A 17385-nucleotide genomic window follows, 5' to 3' on the forward strand; every position below is an offset into this window, starting at 1 on the left:
GAAGTCAATGAACTCTCTAAATCACGGGCAATGATTTTGTGAGAAAGCTCTGACAACAGATTTGAAAAGACTGTTTCTAAAACATTGGTGCCCTTGCACAAATAACATATAAATATTATGCCTCCAGAATGAATATTAATTTAAGTATTTTACTCACTGTAATTCTATAGTAGTGTCTCAGAGTTTATCAGAGCAGCAAATCAGAAAATGTTACAATGAGGATTTCTAACCAAAGCACGAAGCAGCCAATTTTGATTGAATTTATGTGTTGTTCTTCACTCTTTTTAGTCATGTGCAACTCTTTGTGACCTCACTTGGGGTTTTCTTGGCAAAGATATTGAAGTGGTTTTCCATTTCTCCGGCTCATTTTACAGATGAGGCAACTGAGGCAAACAGGCTTAAATAACTTGTCCAGGGTCACACAGCTAGTAAATGTCTGAAGCCAGATTTGGACTCAGAGTTTCCAGATTCCAGGCCTAGCACTCTATCCACTGCATCACCTAGCTGTCAAAATACTAGATTAATACCATTACAACTCATTTCTATGTCTCCAATATAAGGGAAAAATTTCTTTTTTTCAAGTCCCAATTACTCATAGAAAGATAGTAAAGTAGAAGGGCAAGATCTATCAAGTCAGGGAACCAAGATTTAAACTCTACTTCTAACATTTACTATTTGTCTGACCCTAGGTAGGCCACTTAATCTCTCTATCCCAAAATTGCCTTAACTGTAAAATGAGGGTGTTGGACAAGATGGTCTCTGACGTCCCTTCTAAACCTATGATCTTACGCTTTTAAATTAAACAATAAAGAATCTCTATTGTGCCTATCTACCTGAATTGTCTCTGTGGTATGATTAGGACGCTGCCTTTCAAACACTAATTCAAGAGACAGAAACAAAGTTATTTTATTTTCCTTATTCTTGATATACTTTTTCTCACCTGGGCCAATGTTCAATGACTACCTTACAGTAAAACGGAAAAGGTGTTGGAGGAAAGCATTATGGTCTAATGGACAGAACTCTAGAATTGATGACCAGAAGACCTTGGTTCAAATCCTAACTCAAATAAGTACATGAATGTTGCTAGTCATATCTTCAGTAGGAAGGTAATTATTAAATATCTATTATGGAAATATCTTCCTAAGTCCTACTGGCTAATTCTGGTTGTTGATAATAAAAAAGACTAGAAGCTGGAAGTTAACTTAAAAGTCATCAAATCCTGTCCTCCCCATCTCCAATTTCCCCAGTGAGGAAACTGAGGCACGGAGATTAAGTGACTGTCCAAATTCACACAGGTAATAATAAATGGTGGATATAGTATACATAGCTACTGCTCCTAAGGAAGTCAAAGCCTAATGTAGGCAGTATATATGTCTATATATCTATATGTGTATATATACACATACACATTTTATATATATATATATATATATATATATATATACATACACACATACATACTATATGTCTGTATACAGTATACATGTATGTATATACATTATATATGTGTTATAAATATGTATGCATGTGTACATACCTATATACAAGGAAAATATGGTAAAACAGAGTTCCAAATAGAAACTATGGATCATACAAATAAATTGTCTGCTATAATCAATCGAGTTCAGATTCCTAAGCCTGGTCTTTTCTAAAAGCTAAACTGAAGTCTCTTCTTCCTATGAGGCACTTCATCTATGTCTCTCATGTTATAAAATCATATTATACATCCTATAACACTTATTTGCAATTATCTTTCCCTTAGTAGATAATAAGCTCCTTAAGACTAAGAATTCCATGATATTTATTTTCCAACAACACTTATAAGAGAGTTTGACACATCTAAGTAAGACAGCAAACTTTTGTTGGGTGTATGAGCAGCATTTATTATTTTTTAAATTGTAGACAGCTTAGAAACTTTCACACACTCGTTGACTAGAATCTTTTCAACCAGTAAGCAATGGTATAATTGAAAATTCACATTTTAATCTTTCCAATGATCATCTCATAAGTTTTCAAAATGCTGTGATCTACTCAATGCATGTATCTGCCTTTCCTTATAGACAAAGTCTACATCTATTTTAACCCATTGTTTTTTATGTCAGACCATATTTCTCCCCCCTACAGTTATGCAAAAAAAAAAAAAAAAGAAAGAGTGAAACAAGTAGCTGGGGCCTAATCCTTAACAAGCTCCCTCATTAGTTGCTTATGAAGGTCTGAGGAAATGAGGCATTGCCCTGTCATGAATGACACTACTGAAGCAACATGCTGAGGCTCTGTTTCCATCCATCCCTCATTCTTTTCACTTGGTTTCTGCATTTTTACCATAGCAAAGCATGGATACCTGCTTCTGGGCCAGGTAATAAGGGCATTGGACTTGGAGTCTGGAGAACCTGATTTCACATTCTACTAGCTGTGTGATCCTAGGTGAATTGGACTATGCAATTGGGTCTTCTAGCCTCCAAGCACAAGGGACTTACCTGCCTAGAACCAGGCGTCCATGACATTTTCTGGACTTCTCTATACCATGCTGCCTCTTCTCTGTTATCCTCATCTCCCTCCCTTTGGGAACTTGGATTCTGCCCTTGGGATGACAGGTTCTGATATGTGTTTTCACCTCATCTTGCCCATAATTAGGCCATTTTCCAGTCCATTTCAACATAGTCCTATCTCCATATCATGCTTCATGCAAGTCTCCTTCATGTTATTTTCTCTTATGAGATATGAAGTTAGTAAGGGTAGCAATGATCTTTCCTTCTTGTATTTGATTCCCCAGCACTCATCCTTGTGTTCTCTCCCTCTCCCCCTTTCCTTCTATCTCTCTCCTGCCCCTTTTCTTTTCCCTCCTCCCACTCTCTTTCTTCGCCTCTTCTTCCTACATCTGAATGAAGCCCCTGATTTCACTTGGTGTGAAGTAAAAGGTAAACTATGGATTTCCCAAGTGAAATAAAATGTCACATTCTAGAGGACGTGAGGCATGTGACCTAGCCACAACTACACAACAAAAACATATGCTATGTGCTATAGCACATATGTGTAAAGAGAAAAAACATTTTAATATTGCTGACGCTTTTTAAAAGTATTTCTACTTTATTCACTAATTTAATTCAAATACATTTTGCTTTGCAGCTGTTTTGACACCAAATGAACTGAAAGGACAGCAAACATGTAATGGTACATATCAGATGGTATTGCTTTATTGTTTTATTCTCATCAGTGGTTAAAATGAAACTAGGAATTTGTGTTCTACTACCCCAGGAACCCTATGTGTTATGGGATGACGTGGAAATCAGAAGAAAAGATGCATCTAACCAAATACATCTATAAGAAAACTGCATTAGAAGTAAAAAAAATTTGAAGGTAATTGAGGACCAATATATCTTAAATAAGTTAAAATTCTGAAAGAATAAAAAAATCACAGATTTGCTCTGACACAGAAAGGGAGTAGTAGCTGTCAACCCATATGCTTCTTTTCTCATCTCTATAAAATGGTTATATTACTGGTCTATGCAGGCCTCAAGGGGATCTTTGCTGAAAACATGAGAAGGGAACAAACAGGTTTTCACAGATAATTTTCTAGCAGACTACATTTCTATGGTCAAACATTTGACTAAGAGAAATGTAGAAAATGTTTTTCAAAAGGCCTTTGACTTGGTATAACAATACGCAGTTTTGCAGGGTCTCCTCACATGATGTGTCTCTAAGCACATAATAAAATCATAAAACAATCTGTGAAAAGCATGCCTATGGAGATAACTTTATTCAATGATCTTCTAAGAATGAAAATCACCCTCTATAAAGCAGAGACGTATTCATCTCAAAACTGATGTAGTATAATGGTGTGCTGGACTTTGATTCAGGAGAGACCTTGTTTCAAATTCTACTTCTGGAATTTACCTGATGAATGACAATGGATAAATCACACCCTTTCTGAGACTCAGTTTCCTCATCTGCAAAATGATAATAGTATTTGTAATACCTACTCCCATTGGATTGTCATGAGGATGAAATAAAAATTATTATTATCCTGGCAAAATTTAAATGGTAAACAATCTGTATATAGTCTAAACTAAAGAAAGATATTCTATTAATGATAGCTCTTATTCACAAAAGGCAATGCAGCAATTGGACTGAGCTCCAGAATGCTACAAAGCTACCAGAATACTACAAAATTCATAGTGATGCAAATGAGACTGGTCTAACCAGATACACACAAAAACCAAGACAGATCAAATGTACAAATTACACGTACTATGCTACGTAGCTACCTAGGCAGCCTGTTAAATATATAGCAATACGCCTATCTTAGTTGGGCAAAATGACTGGAGGAACAAACTTTTGGGATAGCTTTTAAGAAGATGCTTTCAGTTGTTGCAAAAGCCCACCTCTTTTAACACCCCTAAGCTGCAAGTAATGTCATGTATCTGTGAATGAAGAAAAAAAAATCAGGAGATAGCAAGACAATTTAAATCAGAAATGACTTAAAGGGCAATGGGAAGATAAACAGTGTTTGAAAGTAGAGAAGAATACATAATTGGAATCCAAGAAATAGCATGATGGCATTGCTGATGCATCCTATTACAGTCAAAAGCTACATTACCAAAATGGTAATGAAGTCAGAGGACACAGATTCAAATGCCACTCCTCATGCTTACTAACTTTGTAACCTTGGGTATGTCACTTAATGCTCCTTCACCAAAGTTTCCTCATTGTGAAATGATGGGGTAGGAAAAAAAGGGCCTCTAAATAACATTACAATTCTAAATCTATGATCCTATGATCTCTGAGGTCTTGACCAGCTCTAGTTCTATGAATCTACCACCAAAAAGGAGATTTGATGGTCATGTAAGAAAAAAAGAAAGAGTGGAAGCACTTATTCCAATAAACTTGAGATAGTAAAAGAACAACAAAAACAGTCGTTCCTCTAAGAAAGTAATTGTGGGAAAACTTGGATGAGAACCTAAAAAGAAGGAAAGGTATGGAGGGATGGAAATCTACATCATTCATTCAATAAGCATTTATTAAGTAGCTACTATGTGCCAGGCATTGTGTTAAGTGCTGGAACAATGGAGGTAATAAGCGCCTGATGAACTCACAGATCATTCAGAGTAACAAAGTACACTCCAGAGCAGAACAGTTCCTGAGGAAACAAACTGGTAGAGGTAACAGCCTAAAAGTAATGTAAAATCAAGGGTAAGTATATATATATTTATTCGGCCATGCTAACAGCAATCAATAGAACATTCAAACTTCATATGTTATAATTCTGACAATTTCAACAGCAACAGAAATGTTCAAAAGTGGCACAAATCTGGGATAATAATTTTATTCCTTTAAAGAAAAGATGATTTCTAAAAATGTAACTAATCGAAGACATTTGACAGTTGGTTTTTATTAAAGACATGGCTAAAACAATAATAAAATGGCATATTTATAAGCAAAACCTTGGATACTGGATGAGTTCCTCATGTCATGAGGAAAAAAAAAACACATTCCATCTCCAGGGTAGTTGATATACCTTTTTTCCTATATCAAAAGCCCACTTTCTGGCTAGTTTATGTTCTAAAGAGTTTTTTTTTAAATTTAAAATTTCAGTTTTTCTTGCAAATGATTTCTCCTCCTTCTCCCCCACCCCCACCAAGGCACTGTATTTCTTTTCTTTTTAAAAAAATTTATTTATTTTTAGTTTTCAACATTCACTTCCATAAGATTTGGAGTTCCAAATTTTCTCCCCATCTCTCCTCTTCCCCCACCCCAAGACAGCATGCAATATGATATAGCCTTTACATATATTTCATATTAAACTTATTTTCACATTAGTCATGTTGTAAAGAAGAATTAGAACCAATGGGAGAAATTACAAGAAAGAAGAAATAAACAAAAAACCCCCAAAAGATAGAGAGCAAATAATATGTTTTCATCTGCATTCAGACTCCATAATTCTTTTTCTGGATGTGGACAGTATTTTCCATTATGAGTCCTTTAGAGTTGTCTTGGATCCTTTGCAAATGATTTCTAATGCCACACTAAAATTGATTACAATGCTATGAAAATGGAAGAATCATTTTCAAGTTTTTGAATGCTCATTTAAAACAAATTAATTGATCTTGGAAGGCTAATCAACATTTTTTCCTTAGCATTGTAGGGTGAATAAATTATAGTCTATACCCAAGATGCTACAGAGCAATTCATTAAAATACATCTGTAGAGTAACCAAACCAACTATCAAGGCTGCCAAAAGGCCCTTCATACCAGAGAGGGATATGATTACTTCTTCTTTTTAGACTGGACCTGAGATTTCATTATTATAGATAATCACCAATGAAGAAATTCTCCAGCAACAGGGATTGACACTTATTCTGCCTGTGTCAGTGAGGAGTTAAGTAGCTTGTCTAGCAAAACACAGCCAGTAAGTGACAGATACGAGATCTAACCACATCTTCCTACCTAGCTCTCTCTCCATTTTACCAACTCTGCATTCTTTCTAGATTATTTTTTAGAGAAACAACAAAAAATAATTTTCAAGTTAATTTCTTTGTACTTCTCCTCATGCCTCCTTCAAACTCATAATAAAATAAAAAAGCTACAAAAATAATAAAATTTCAAATAACCTACACATTTAAAAAATATACCCTGAAAGAACATCATCATTTTAAAAAATCCAATATGATTCACAGAGAGATGGAAGGCTTAGGAATAATCTGAAATCTTCACATGTCAGAATGTGTGTGGGGTTCAAGTGACATTTAACATGATAAAATTAATATCACATAACAATAAATTGCTATTTTTTCTGTATTTCCTGTTTTCCAAAAAAGTGATAATCCAGTATTGTATGAAAGTGACCCTGGTTTCTTGAAAACTATGCTAGCAGTATAGAAGTTCTGGCAGGTCCTACATAGCTAGAGAAACTGAGTACAAGGCCAGTGATGATCTATCTGTTGTCTAAAGACCAAGCCACATCAGTACAAAAAGGCTCATTCCCCAGATATGGCCTGAGGGTGATGAATTTTTAATATTGAAAAGATTAAGCTGATTCGGTATCATTTTTATTGATCCTATTTAAAGTTAATTGATTTTTTTTCTTGTAAGTACCAAAATCAATGTTCTTTGTTTCTGAACTTAGAGCAGAAATTCAGTTGGATTGTAATGAGTTAAATGTATTAATTAGCTGACATCTGAAGATTTCAACCTTCCATAGATTTTGGAATCATATTTCATTGTTTTATAAAAGGTATTTTATAAAAGGTATTAAAAAGTGAATTTTTAAAATAATCAAGTTTTCATCTTTATTGTTTGATTTATGTGTATATGTATGGGGCAGAGGCAACTCCAAAATAATGTTGTTGTTCAGTTACGTTAGTTGTGTCCAACTCTCTGTGACCTCATTTTAGAGTTTTCTTGGCAGAGATACTGGAGTGGTTTGCCATTTCCTTCTCTAGCTCATTTTACAGATGAGGAACTAAGGCAAACAAGGTTAAGTGACATGCCCAGGATGACACAGCTAATAAGTGTCTCAGACCAGATCTGAACTCAGAAAGCTGAGTCTTCTTGATCCTAGGCCTGGCACTCTATCCACTAGGCCACCTAGCTGTCCTTCCAAAATGATACTAAAAAAAAAAAAGAATGTATTTCATAAGCCTCTCAAAACCTCAAAGAAGTTGTATTAAAATAGTTGGGATTTTTTTGTTTCTAGAATGAGTGTCAAGATTAAAACAAAGCAAACAAAATCTTTGAATAATTAACATCCAGTTTCCACTGATTTCATTTTGGAGGTTGGGATGTTACGTATAAGATGATCACAAACTCAAGAGATAATCCAAGGAGAGTAACAAAAGTTGACATGGAAATCATAATAAGCAGAGTAAATAAATGCGACCATTCCTTCTCTCTACAATCAATAACATATCCATCAGTAATGGCTCCAGACCCATGACTACCAGAAGGATCATTTGTCATGTGCTTCTAGTCCAAAACAAAGCGAAGAAGCTACAAAGTGATGAAAAATATGGCAATAAGTTACTATAAAATATTACTATTGAATGTCTATTTAGTACCAAAGATAGATCAATAGAAATTATCTTGACTTACTTCAAAGGACTGCCTTGATTTAAGAAAACTTTGCAGATATTGAAGCACTATAGAAATGTGGCTTAATCTGCTTATTATTACATATGGAAACTGAACACACATAAATCTTCCCAAATTCAATGACTCAAAGAGGTAAAACAGTTTTTACTTATGAAAAATAACTTACCCTGGCCCTCAGCCCTCAATTTATCCCTTTATTCTACTTATTGTGAAAAATGCTGTGAGAATTTCCATTTTGTAATTTAGTATTGAAAATGGTTTTGTTTTTTGCAGTCTAAATGTGTTATAACAGGTAGCTGCTTGACTCCAATACAGATCACTGGGCTTCCTTTTTCTTTCTTTAGTAGCAAAATGTTTACCTAAAACCTTCAATGCTTTTAAAATTAAGTGGCATCAGTCAGCTTAATAAATGTATTACTAATTTATTGATTTCCACTAACCATTTTATGAAACTAAGGCTGAATTGAAACAAACTAAGAGGGGAGAAAAAGAAAATAGTGGTCAAATGTAAAATACAAAGAGTCTTCAGTACTTTGAAAGGTCTCTAATTTCATATGAGTTTATACTCTTTCCACTGAGTCAGATCTCTGGCCCCTACACAAAGAATTTCATGAAGTGCTGATATTAAAAAATAAATCATTAGTTGGTGTTTACACTTTTGACAGCTAATTGGCACAGTGGATAGAGCGCTGGTCTGAAGTCAGGAAGCCCCAAGTTCAAATCCAGTCTCAGACACTAACTAGCTGTGTGACTCTGGGCAAGTCACTTAGCGCTGTTTGCCTCAGTTTCCTCATCTGTAAAATGAGCTGGAGAAGGAAATGGCAATCCCCTCTAGTATCTCAAAATGGGGTCAGAAAGTACAGGACACAATGGAAACAACTCAAGAATCACCACAACACAGACTTGCTAAAGTTTATGCTCCACAAGTGAAAGCTTCAAGAAGTAGAGTTATCTTCCTTTTAAGTATCAGTTCAAAGCTCTCCTGAACATGTCAAAGAGAAGGTTTACATTCATTAGATAGTTTATCTATGCTACAATGAAAACCTGTATTTCATAGGAACTTGCTAGCTTCCTAGCTCAAATTCAGCCTTTTTCCAGAGCCCTTTCCTGTTCCTTCTAGCTGTTAATACCATCTCTTTTCTGACTACCTACATTTGTTCTGTATGTATCTTGTATGGATCTGGTCTTTGTGGTATTGCCCCATTCCCATTAGACGATACACTTCTTAAAGTCTAAGAGCTTTTTTTTTTCTTTTGCCTTTGCAATCTCCAGCTCTAAACACAGTGCCTAGTACACAGTAAGTGCTTAATGCATGCTTATTGACTGACAAATGCTCAACTAAGTCATTCAAAGTGGGAGAGTTTGTTGATCCTATATCTGCACACAAATATGTAAGCATTCATACATATATACATAGACACACACACCTCTTGTGTTAGAAAACAACAAATCTTACTATAGAACTGGTATATGAACACAGGACACAAAGAATGAAAATTATGCTGTCTCAGGCTTTTATTCTTATAAAATTTAAACTGTTATCAGATGTGGGGAACCTGCAGCCTCAAGGTCACATGTGGCCCTCTAAGTCCTCAAGTGCAGCCCTTTGACTGAATCCAAACTTCACAGAACAAATACCCTTAATAAAAGGATTTGTTCTGTAAAACTTGGACTCAGTCAAAAGGCCCCAGCCAAGGTCCTAGAAGGCCACATATGGCCTTGAGGCCACAGGCTCCCTATCCCTGTAATAGATAAATAAGTATATGTAATAGATTCATAGTTCTACTCTGTCACTAAATTCCTTTGGGAAATGTTCCATAAATTACTTGGAAAACAATTTTTACTAAATCTTAAACTAAGGAAATTCCTCTTAAACAGCATTTATTTGAGTACATAGCTAGATAAATTCAAGTGGAAGGATGAACACCAGGCAGTACAGATCAATATGCTCAGATTCTATGAGATTAACAGGAATAGAAAGTTGGAGGCTCTTGAGTTAATTTCTTATCCATTGCAAAGCAGGTGTTTCTCATTCCTAACCAGTGTTAGGTACATACTGTACTAGCTCATTGACTGATTTCTAAAATTGTTTGTCAAGTATCCCCAGCCTTCAGTTAATATCAATACAATTCAATTTTGTGAATTCCAGATAGGGAACTCTGGGCTCCAATGTTCCACAAAAGGTCATCTTCTTTTCCAGCACCTGACTGTGAGGAAGAGAAGAATAGATCGGCTCTAGGGAGACTGCTCCAAATGAAACTAAATGGCAGTAACAACAGGGCTTGCTCCCTCCTAACCAGTCCTGACAAGAAATCACTGTGAGCTTCAGTCTGTTCTTTACAATCAGTATTTTGGGAAGAGAAATGTTTAGCATAGGCTTACTCTACTACCAAGGTGCCCCAATCAGGGACATTTTGCAATAGTACTGTTAATGCAATATAACCAGACCCCTAAATAAAAATAATTTATACTGAGCTTGACATTTTCTGTTTTCTAAACATTGAATCATCTTATTGATTCTTTTAAAAAATATTTTATTTTTAAATTATGGAATAAAACAAGCATTTGCATAGTACAGTACAATAAAAAGATGATTGCACATGAAACTTCAAATCTACTATGTACAACTTGCTATTCCTTTCAAATATACAAATATCTTTTTTCCCCTTTTTTCTTCTTATCCCTAGAAGTGGTTACTATTAGTTACAATAGGGTGTGTGTGTGTGTGTGTGTGTATTACATACATATTTTTATTTATCACTTCTTTCTCTGGATGCAGACAACGTCTTTCTTCATCATGCTGATTCTTAATCTTCTAGGTTGTCTACATGTTAACAGCTATATGTTGGCTTGTTTTTTAAAAGATTAATTTTTATTAGGATGTAGAACTTTTTTTTTTTGCCTAGGGAGAAGGGAGTTTTAACCTGTGATTTCACCAGTGTAGGAAATCTTAGTTAAGAATCTTCCGCTACCATTGCAGACTACCAAATACTCTGCAATTTATAGTCTGGGAGGGTTGCTTTGGGGTACTAAGAAATGAAGTGAATACTAGGGTCACAGAGCCAGTATGTGCCAGAGACAGGACTTAGCCAGTGTCTTCCTTACTCCAGGGCTGAATCTATACCATGTTGCCTGACAGTCCTTGTAGTGTATTATCCTTAATTGCAAAAGGACTTTTAGATCACTTGCAGAAACAAAACATCTCCCAAATTTTCTCTCAGCCAAATGAGAAATACATTTAATACATATTTATAAATCAGTAAAAGATGTTAAGTGAGAAAAAAAGCTTAATGGGAGAAGGAAATTAAATTGCATAGCATTGATTCTCTTATTTTGATTCTGTGGCTTTGCCAAATATCACTGTACTACTACACATCTTTGGGTGCTGTCAGAAAATGGCTTCAGAAAAATCAAAGTGTTATATAATGTGTTTTTATTGTTAACATAATTGGTTTCAGCACCATCAACATCACACAGATCTAGTAAAAAATCCACAAATTAACAAGTCAAAGGGATAACATTAAAAAATTTGAATGAAATTCAAAATCTGATCCAGTATAGTCATTAGGATAACCAACCTACTTAACCATTTGTCTGAATCAAGGAGTATTTCCTGTTATATTGGTATGCCATGTACGTGCATACATGAACACATACATTGACATAAACACCGCTTAAGGGTTAAGGCAAAAAGGTAAAGAAAACAGACACTAATGAGAAGCTTAAGTGGGAAAAAATGATCAATTTGTAATTAGACCACGGTTATTCTGGATATAATGAACAATAAAACCAAAGCCCCATATGCACATGATATATGTATTGTTTGTTAACCATTAACATAATTACAACCAATTCTACCTTTCAACAAGATGAAGTAAACATTTTAAAACAAAAATAAAAACTCAGTGGTCATTGGAAGTAAATATTTATGAGGAACAGACACTGGTGGATTCTGTTGTTATCTAATTATTTTGTATATTTACTAAAAACATTCAGAATCTCCTTAGGGGTAAATAAAAATTTGTTTCGGCAAATCTTGTAATTGGATTTTCTAGTATGCTAATATGAAAGTTTTCTTTTCTTTTTATCAAAGATTAACTGTAGTGAAAACTATAGATCACAGCTCTAAAACAGAAGTTTTTACCCCAAGTCCATGAACAATAATTAAAATCATTATAATTTGTTTCCTTTTTAATCCCATGCATTTTCTTTTATGGTTTTTAAAACGTTATTCTGAGAAGGGGTCTCTAGTCTTCATCAGACTATCAAAGAGGGCAGTGACACACAAAAAAAGTTTCAGAATTCTAGAAGAACCTCATTGGACATTTAGTCCAACATCCTAATTTTTTCAGTTAATGAAAGTAAAGCCCAGGAAGGTTAAGGGAGTCAGCCTAGGTCACCGATGTAGTTTGTGTCAGGGGTAGGATTTCCACTCAGTGTCTTCAGACTCCAGAACCATTGTTCTTTCCACTCCGTTCTACTTCATGTTGAGCTCATTTATAATGTGATGATGTGACCAAGGCTGGGCTAAATTTTACCACTGCATTACCAGTGAATATTTTGCTCAGAAAACACACAACACAAATAAGATTTGGGAGACTAATGTGAAAAAAAAATGTTTCACTAGTGCTTTAGAAACATTTAATTTTGCAGCTAGTAGTTTGTGGCTTTTGCTTAGAGTTCTGGTCCTTGGAAATCCTTTATCAATTTTTACGTCACTGGAGAATAATGAGTCCTTAACTCCTAGATTTCCGGGAATGTCATCTGTCTCAGCCATTGGCCATTCCCCCTTCTAGAAGCGAGGATGGGATTCATAATGGGGGTGAATCCTAGGTTTCCATATTTCCCTTGATTCTGGTTGGACTGAGCATCATTGCTCTAGACACCTTAGAAAATAATTAATCAGTAAGCGTTTATAAAGTGCTACTTACATGTAAATACTCTTCCACGTGTGGAGATACAAATAAAGAAATGGTAACAATTCCTCTTTATACTGAGTATGCAATCTCACGTGGGAGACAGATCCATACGTAATAAGTATATAGAACATAAATCTAAAGTGAACATATAAGTACAAAGTAGCCAAGTGCAAGGTAATTTGGGAGGGAGAAAGAACACTAGCTGTTACTGGAATGAGTAGTATTTGAGCTGTCTGAAAGAAAAAGGACTCTGTTGAAGGAGGAACTTCATTTCAGGCAGGACAGATAACCAGGAAAAAGGAATTTCCTGTGTGAGAAACATAGAGAAGGCCAGTTTGGTTGGATTAGAAAGTGCATGGGGAGAAGAGTAAAGTCCAATGAGGCTGCTAAGTCCAATGGGACCAAGCTGTGTATGGCTTTCAAAAATAAATAGAAGGGTTCCTGTTTTATCCTAGAAGCAGTAGGAAGACTCTGGAATTGGTTGAGTATAGAAGTTACATAGCAACATTTGTGATTAAAGAAAAAATTATTTTACAGCACTGTGAAGGGTGGGCTAGAGTAGGGAGACTTGAGTCAGGAAGATCAGTTAGGAGGCCATTATGATCATCTATTTGAGAAGTGATGAAGCCCTGCACTACTGTGGTAGTTGTGACAGTGAGAAGGCATTCGATGGGAGAGCTATGAAAGCAAAAACAGCAAAATTTGACAACTGATTGGATATGTGGATTGAGCATGAGAAGTCCAAATTAATTCTGAGGTTATAAACCAAGGAGACAAAAAAGACAGCAGCACCTTCCAAAGATATAATGACATGAGGAAGAGGATAGGGTTAGGGAGAAAAGTTAATGAGTTCAGTTTTGAGGATGTTGAATTTAAGATGTTTCTGGGACGTCCAGTTTGAAATGTCAGATGAGTTATTGATAATGTGGAAATAGGGACGGAGATACATACATGTATACACCTACAGATATACATGCATAAATATGTTTATTTATCTGAGTAATATGTGTGTGTTAAAAAAGAGAATTGGGAGAGAAAATAAAACCTTCTATTGAAATTAAGAGGCCATGGACATCATACTATGCCTAAATTGGTTGAACAAAAATGCTAAACCTAAAAAGGCACCGACTTTCTGGAGGATCCTGCCCTCCTATGTCCCTGCTAGGGGAAGGCAGGCCACAGAACAGGGGCCCCAACGGAGAACAATTGGAGAATTATTTTGGTCCAAGGATAAGATCTCTACCCTTTCTGAAAGAACACAGAGGTACTCCAGCATAGGGATGTAAATGAGCCTGGAACTAGAGAGGAATGGAAAAAGATGTCTAAGTTAACAAGTTGTCTAAAAAAAAAAAAGATAAATTTTTGAACAGTGAGAATTTAGCTCCATCTGATTCTAGTCTTGGTTCTTCATACAGTGGAGTGGAGAAAGGGAATTCATCAGGCAAGCAAAATTTGACAAGGTATTTTTTAAAATGTTGAATTCCATTTTCTCTAATTCCAACCAGTCTTTCTACATATCACAGGTTTTCTTGAATAGGACTACTCACCAGAAAGTGAGTTCCTACTGCATGATGCCAGTGCCAGGTCTGAAGCTGGGAATACTGTCCTTGCTTCTCATTACTAATCAATCTCACATTAAGTTTGGTAGCATGAACCAAGCTTTCAGAGCCTTATCATCTTAGAAGAATTAAATTAGAATATACATGTATATTACAGAATTTCTAGACCCAGAAACCAATGTAGAATTTGGAAAATCCCTCTAGAATAACTTCACTAGTAACCTCCTGTCTAGTTAGAACACTTCACAAGTATCTTTTTCTCAACCACGTAGCTCCCAATTACTCACTTCAGTTCTGTAGATACTGACAAAGAGATTTTTTTTTAAAACAGAATAAACAAAATATAAATGCAACTTAGAAAAGAAATGGAAAAAAATCATCATTACTTTACACAGATGAAGTATTGAAAGGTTTTTTTTTTGCCAGGTAAATATTTTTTAAAAATCAACGCTGATGGAGAAATAATAAGTTTATGTCTTATAATGCATATGTAATAATAATAAAGATTGTACTGAGGCATGCTAGTGAATATAATGCCATTCTCTTCTAAGAAATTCTTTCTGCAGATCAACTTCACTTAACCCAATGGGCCTTCTCTAAGGAATGAATCAGTGAGATTAGGTCTCTAGTGGCCAGTTAGACACAATTACAAACTAGAAGAGAAGGAAGTACCTTTTAATTTTCTGTAAAACATTTAAAAAGTGCAAGAGACCTTAGAGACGTTTGGTGATTCAAAGCAGCTTATATGATCTATAATTACAGTTACAAGAAATTACAAAAAACTTGTGAGGAAGATACCAATGTCACATTCTATTGTGTCTCATTCATTTGCTCCTTCTTTTATTTCTTCCTTGCTTCCTGTAAACCAACCTGCCTGCTTCACTAAATAGGAAATAGTAATTTGTATTCTTAAGTAGCTTTAGAAGAAAAAATTGTATATGAATTTCATGTATGTTTGTGAACTTATCTGAACAACCATTATCTATTTTTCTTAATTCAAAATATAACATGATATACTTTTATGTTAGACATGTCAAACTTCTGTTTCTCAACAAAATTTCTTTATAGGATCATCAGATTTAAAGGTAGATGGTATCAGTGATCCCATTTGGTCCAACTATTTTACATGAGGGGAGACATTAAGGTTTGGCATTTGATGGAACATTGTGGAAAAAGACAGGGCTTTAGGGCCTCTGGTTCTGTAATGAAGGCTAAAAAATCTGCATAATACAATTAAGATTGTGGGTTGAAGACAGTGGCTTTGTTTCTTCACTTAGCTCTCTTTCTTGCTAAATTTCATGTGTACCAATCATTGAGGATCTTAAGAATGAAGTGGTCTTGGGGCAGCTAGGTGGCCAAGTGGATAGAGCACTGTCCCTTCAGTTAGAAGGACCCGAGTTCAAATCCAGCTTCAGACACATTCACTGGCTGTGTAACCCTGGGCAAGTCACTTAACCCCAACTGCCTCACCAAAAAAAAAAAAAAAGAATGAAGAGGTCTTCTTAGAGCCAGTCACTATGCAGAAATCTCTCAGCAAATCTCTCAGTATCCTGAACTGTAAAATGAGTGCTTTGGTCTAAACGTATCCTGATGTTCCATCCAGTTTTCAACCTATAATCCATGAACCTATAAGTTAAAGATTTCGTGTTTTGTGTTTCTGTGTGTTTTCATAGTTCCCCAAATGGGTTTTGACACATGATCTGCATCAGAGTTAATGAATTTTCTAATTCAGGTTAGAATTAGAAGAAAGGCTTCAGGAACCAGCAAGTCTAGGATTTTTAGTGTAATGCATGCCCAGTATATGCCAGCAGTCTAATGTGGTACTTAAAAAAGCTAATGCAATCTTGACGTACAACCAAAAGAGAGCTTCCAGGAATGAGGAAGTAATAGCTTCTCTGTACTCTGACCAGGTCAGAAAACATCTGGAATACCACATTAAGTTCTGGATTCTTAAATAAGGAGCAGTGATCTGCTGGAAGGTAACCAAGATGGTGAAACACTTTGAATTCCTGTCATATGAAAGTCAGCTGAAAAAAATGGAGTTGTTGGTGGAGAGAAAAGAAAACTCAGGGGAATATGATAGCTGTCTTCCAATACTTGGAACGGCTGCAATGGGGAGAGGGACCAATCTTCTGTTTGGTCCCAAGGGCAGCACCAGAAGAGGTGGGAGAAAGCTGACAAGAGGTCAATTTAGGCTGGAAGTGGGGAGGGTAGGGTTTGGGGGGAGAAACAATATACTAAGAATCAGAGTTATTACAACATAGAATGGGCCACATTAGTGGCCTCACTCCCCCCATGAATGTTCTTTAGTCAAAATATGGATGACCACTAGTCTGTCATATTACAGTGGGGATTTTTTTTCAGATAGTGCTGAACTAGATCAGTCATTCTCACCACAACGGCAGAATCCTTCAGTTTAAACAACACAAACATAAGGTACATTAAAAAAAAAACCAGGATGTTTCAGGGTGCCTTGCACTACAGTTTGAGAAATGCTGAATTACACAATCTGCACCATTTCACAGGCAGTTGATACTTGAGCTGGTTTTTGTTGGCAATACTCAGCTAAAATGTGCCCCTTCATGCATATTTCCTGGGCACGTGTTCCCTATTTGTTTGCTCTTCTCCATGTGTACTCTTGTCATGTATGTTCTCTTCCTACGTGCCTTCCCTCATAAGTGGTACAGTAACCCACAGGAAGAGCTACCCTAAGTGTGTGCATAGAAAGGGTGAGATCAGAGATACCATCTAATCTTTAAATCTGATGATCCTATAAAAAAATTTTGTTGAGAAATTTTGTAACAGAAATTTGACATCTC

General features: G+C 35.7%; 1 protein-coding gene across 7 annotated transcripts in view; it reads right to left on the bottom strand.

Annotated features, from left to right (window-relative positions):
- Positions 1–17385, bottom strand: part of CACNA2D1 (calcium voltage-gated channel auxiliary subunit alpha2delta 1) — a 665577-nt gene that overhangs the window by 385221 nt on the left and 262971 nt on the right. The window lies entirely within an intron of this gene.

Source organism: Phascolarctos cinereus, unplaced genomic scaffold, assembly GCF_003287225.1.
Source record: "Phascolarctos cinereus isolate Bilbo 61053 unplaced genomic scaffold, phaCin_HiC Scaffold_1;HRSCAF=81, whole genome shotgun sequence".
In the NCBI taxonomy this organism is placed as follows: Eukaryota; Metazoa; Chordata; class Mammalia; order Diprotodontia; family Phascolarctidae; genus Phascolarctos; species Phascolarctos cinereus.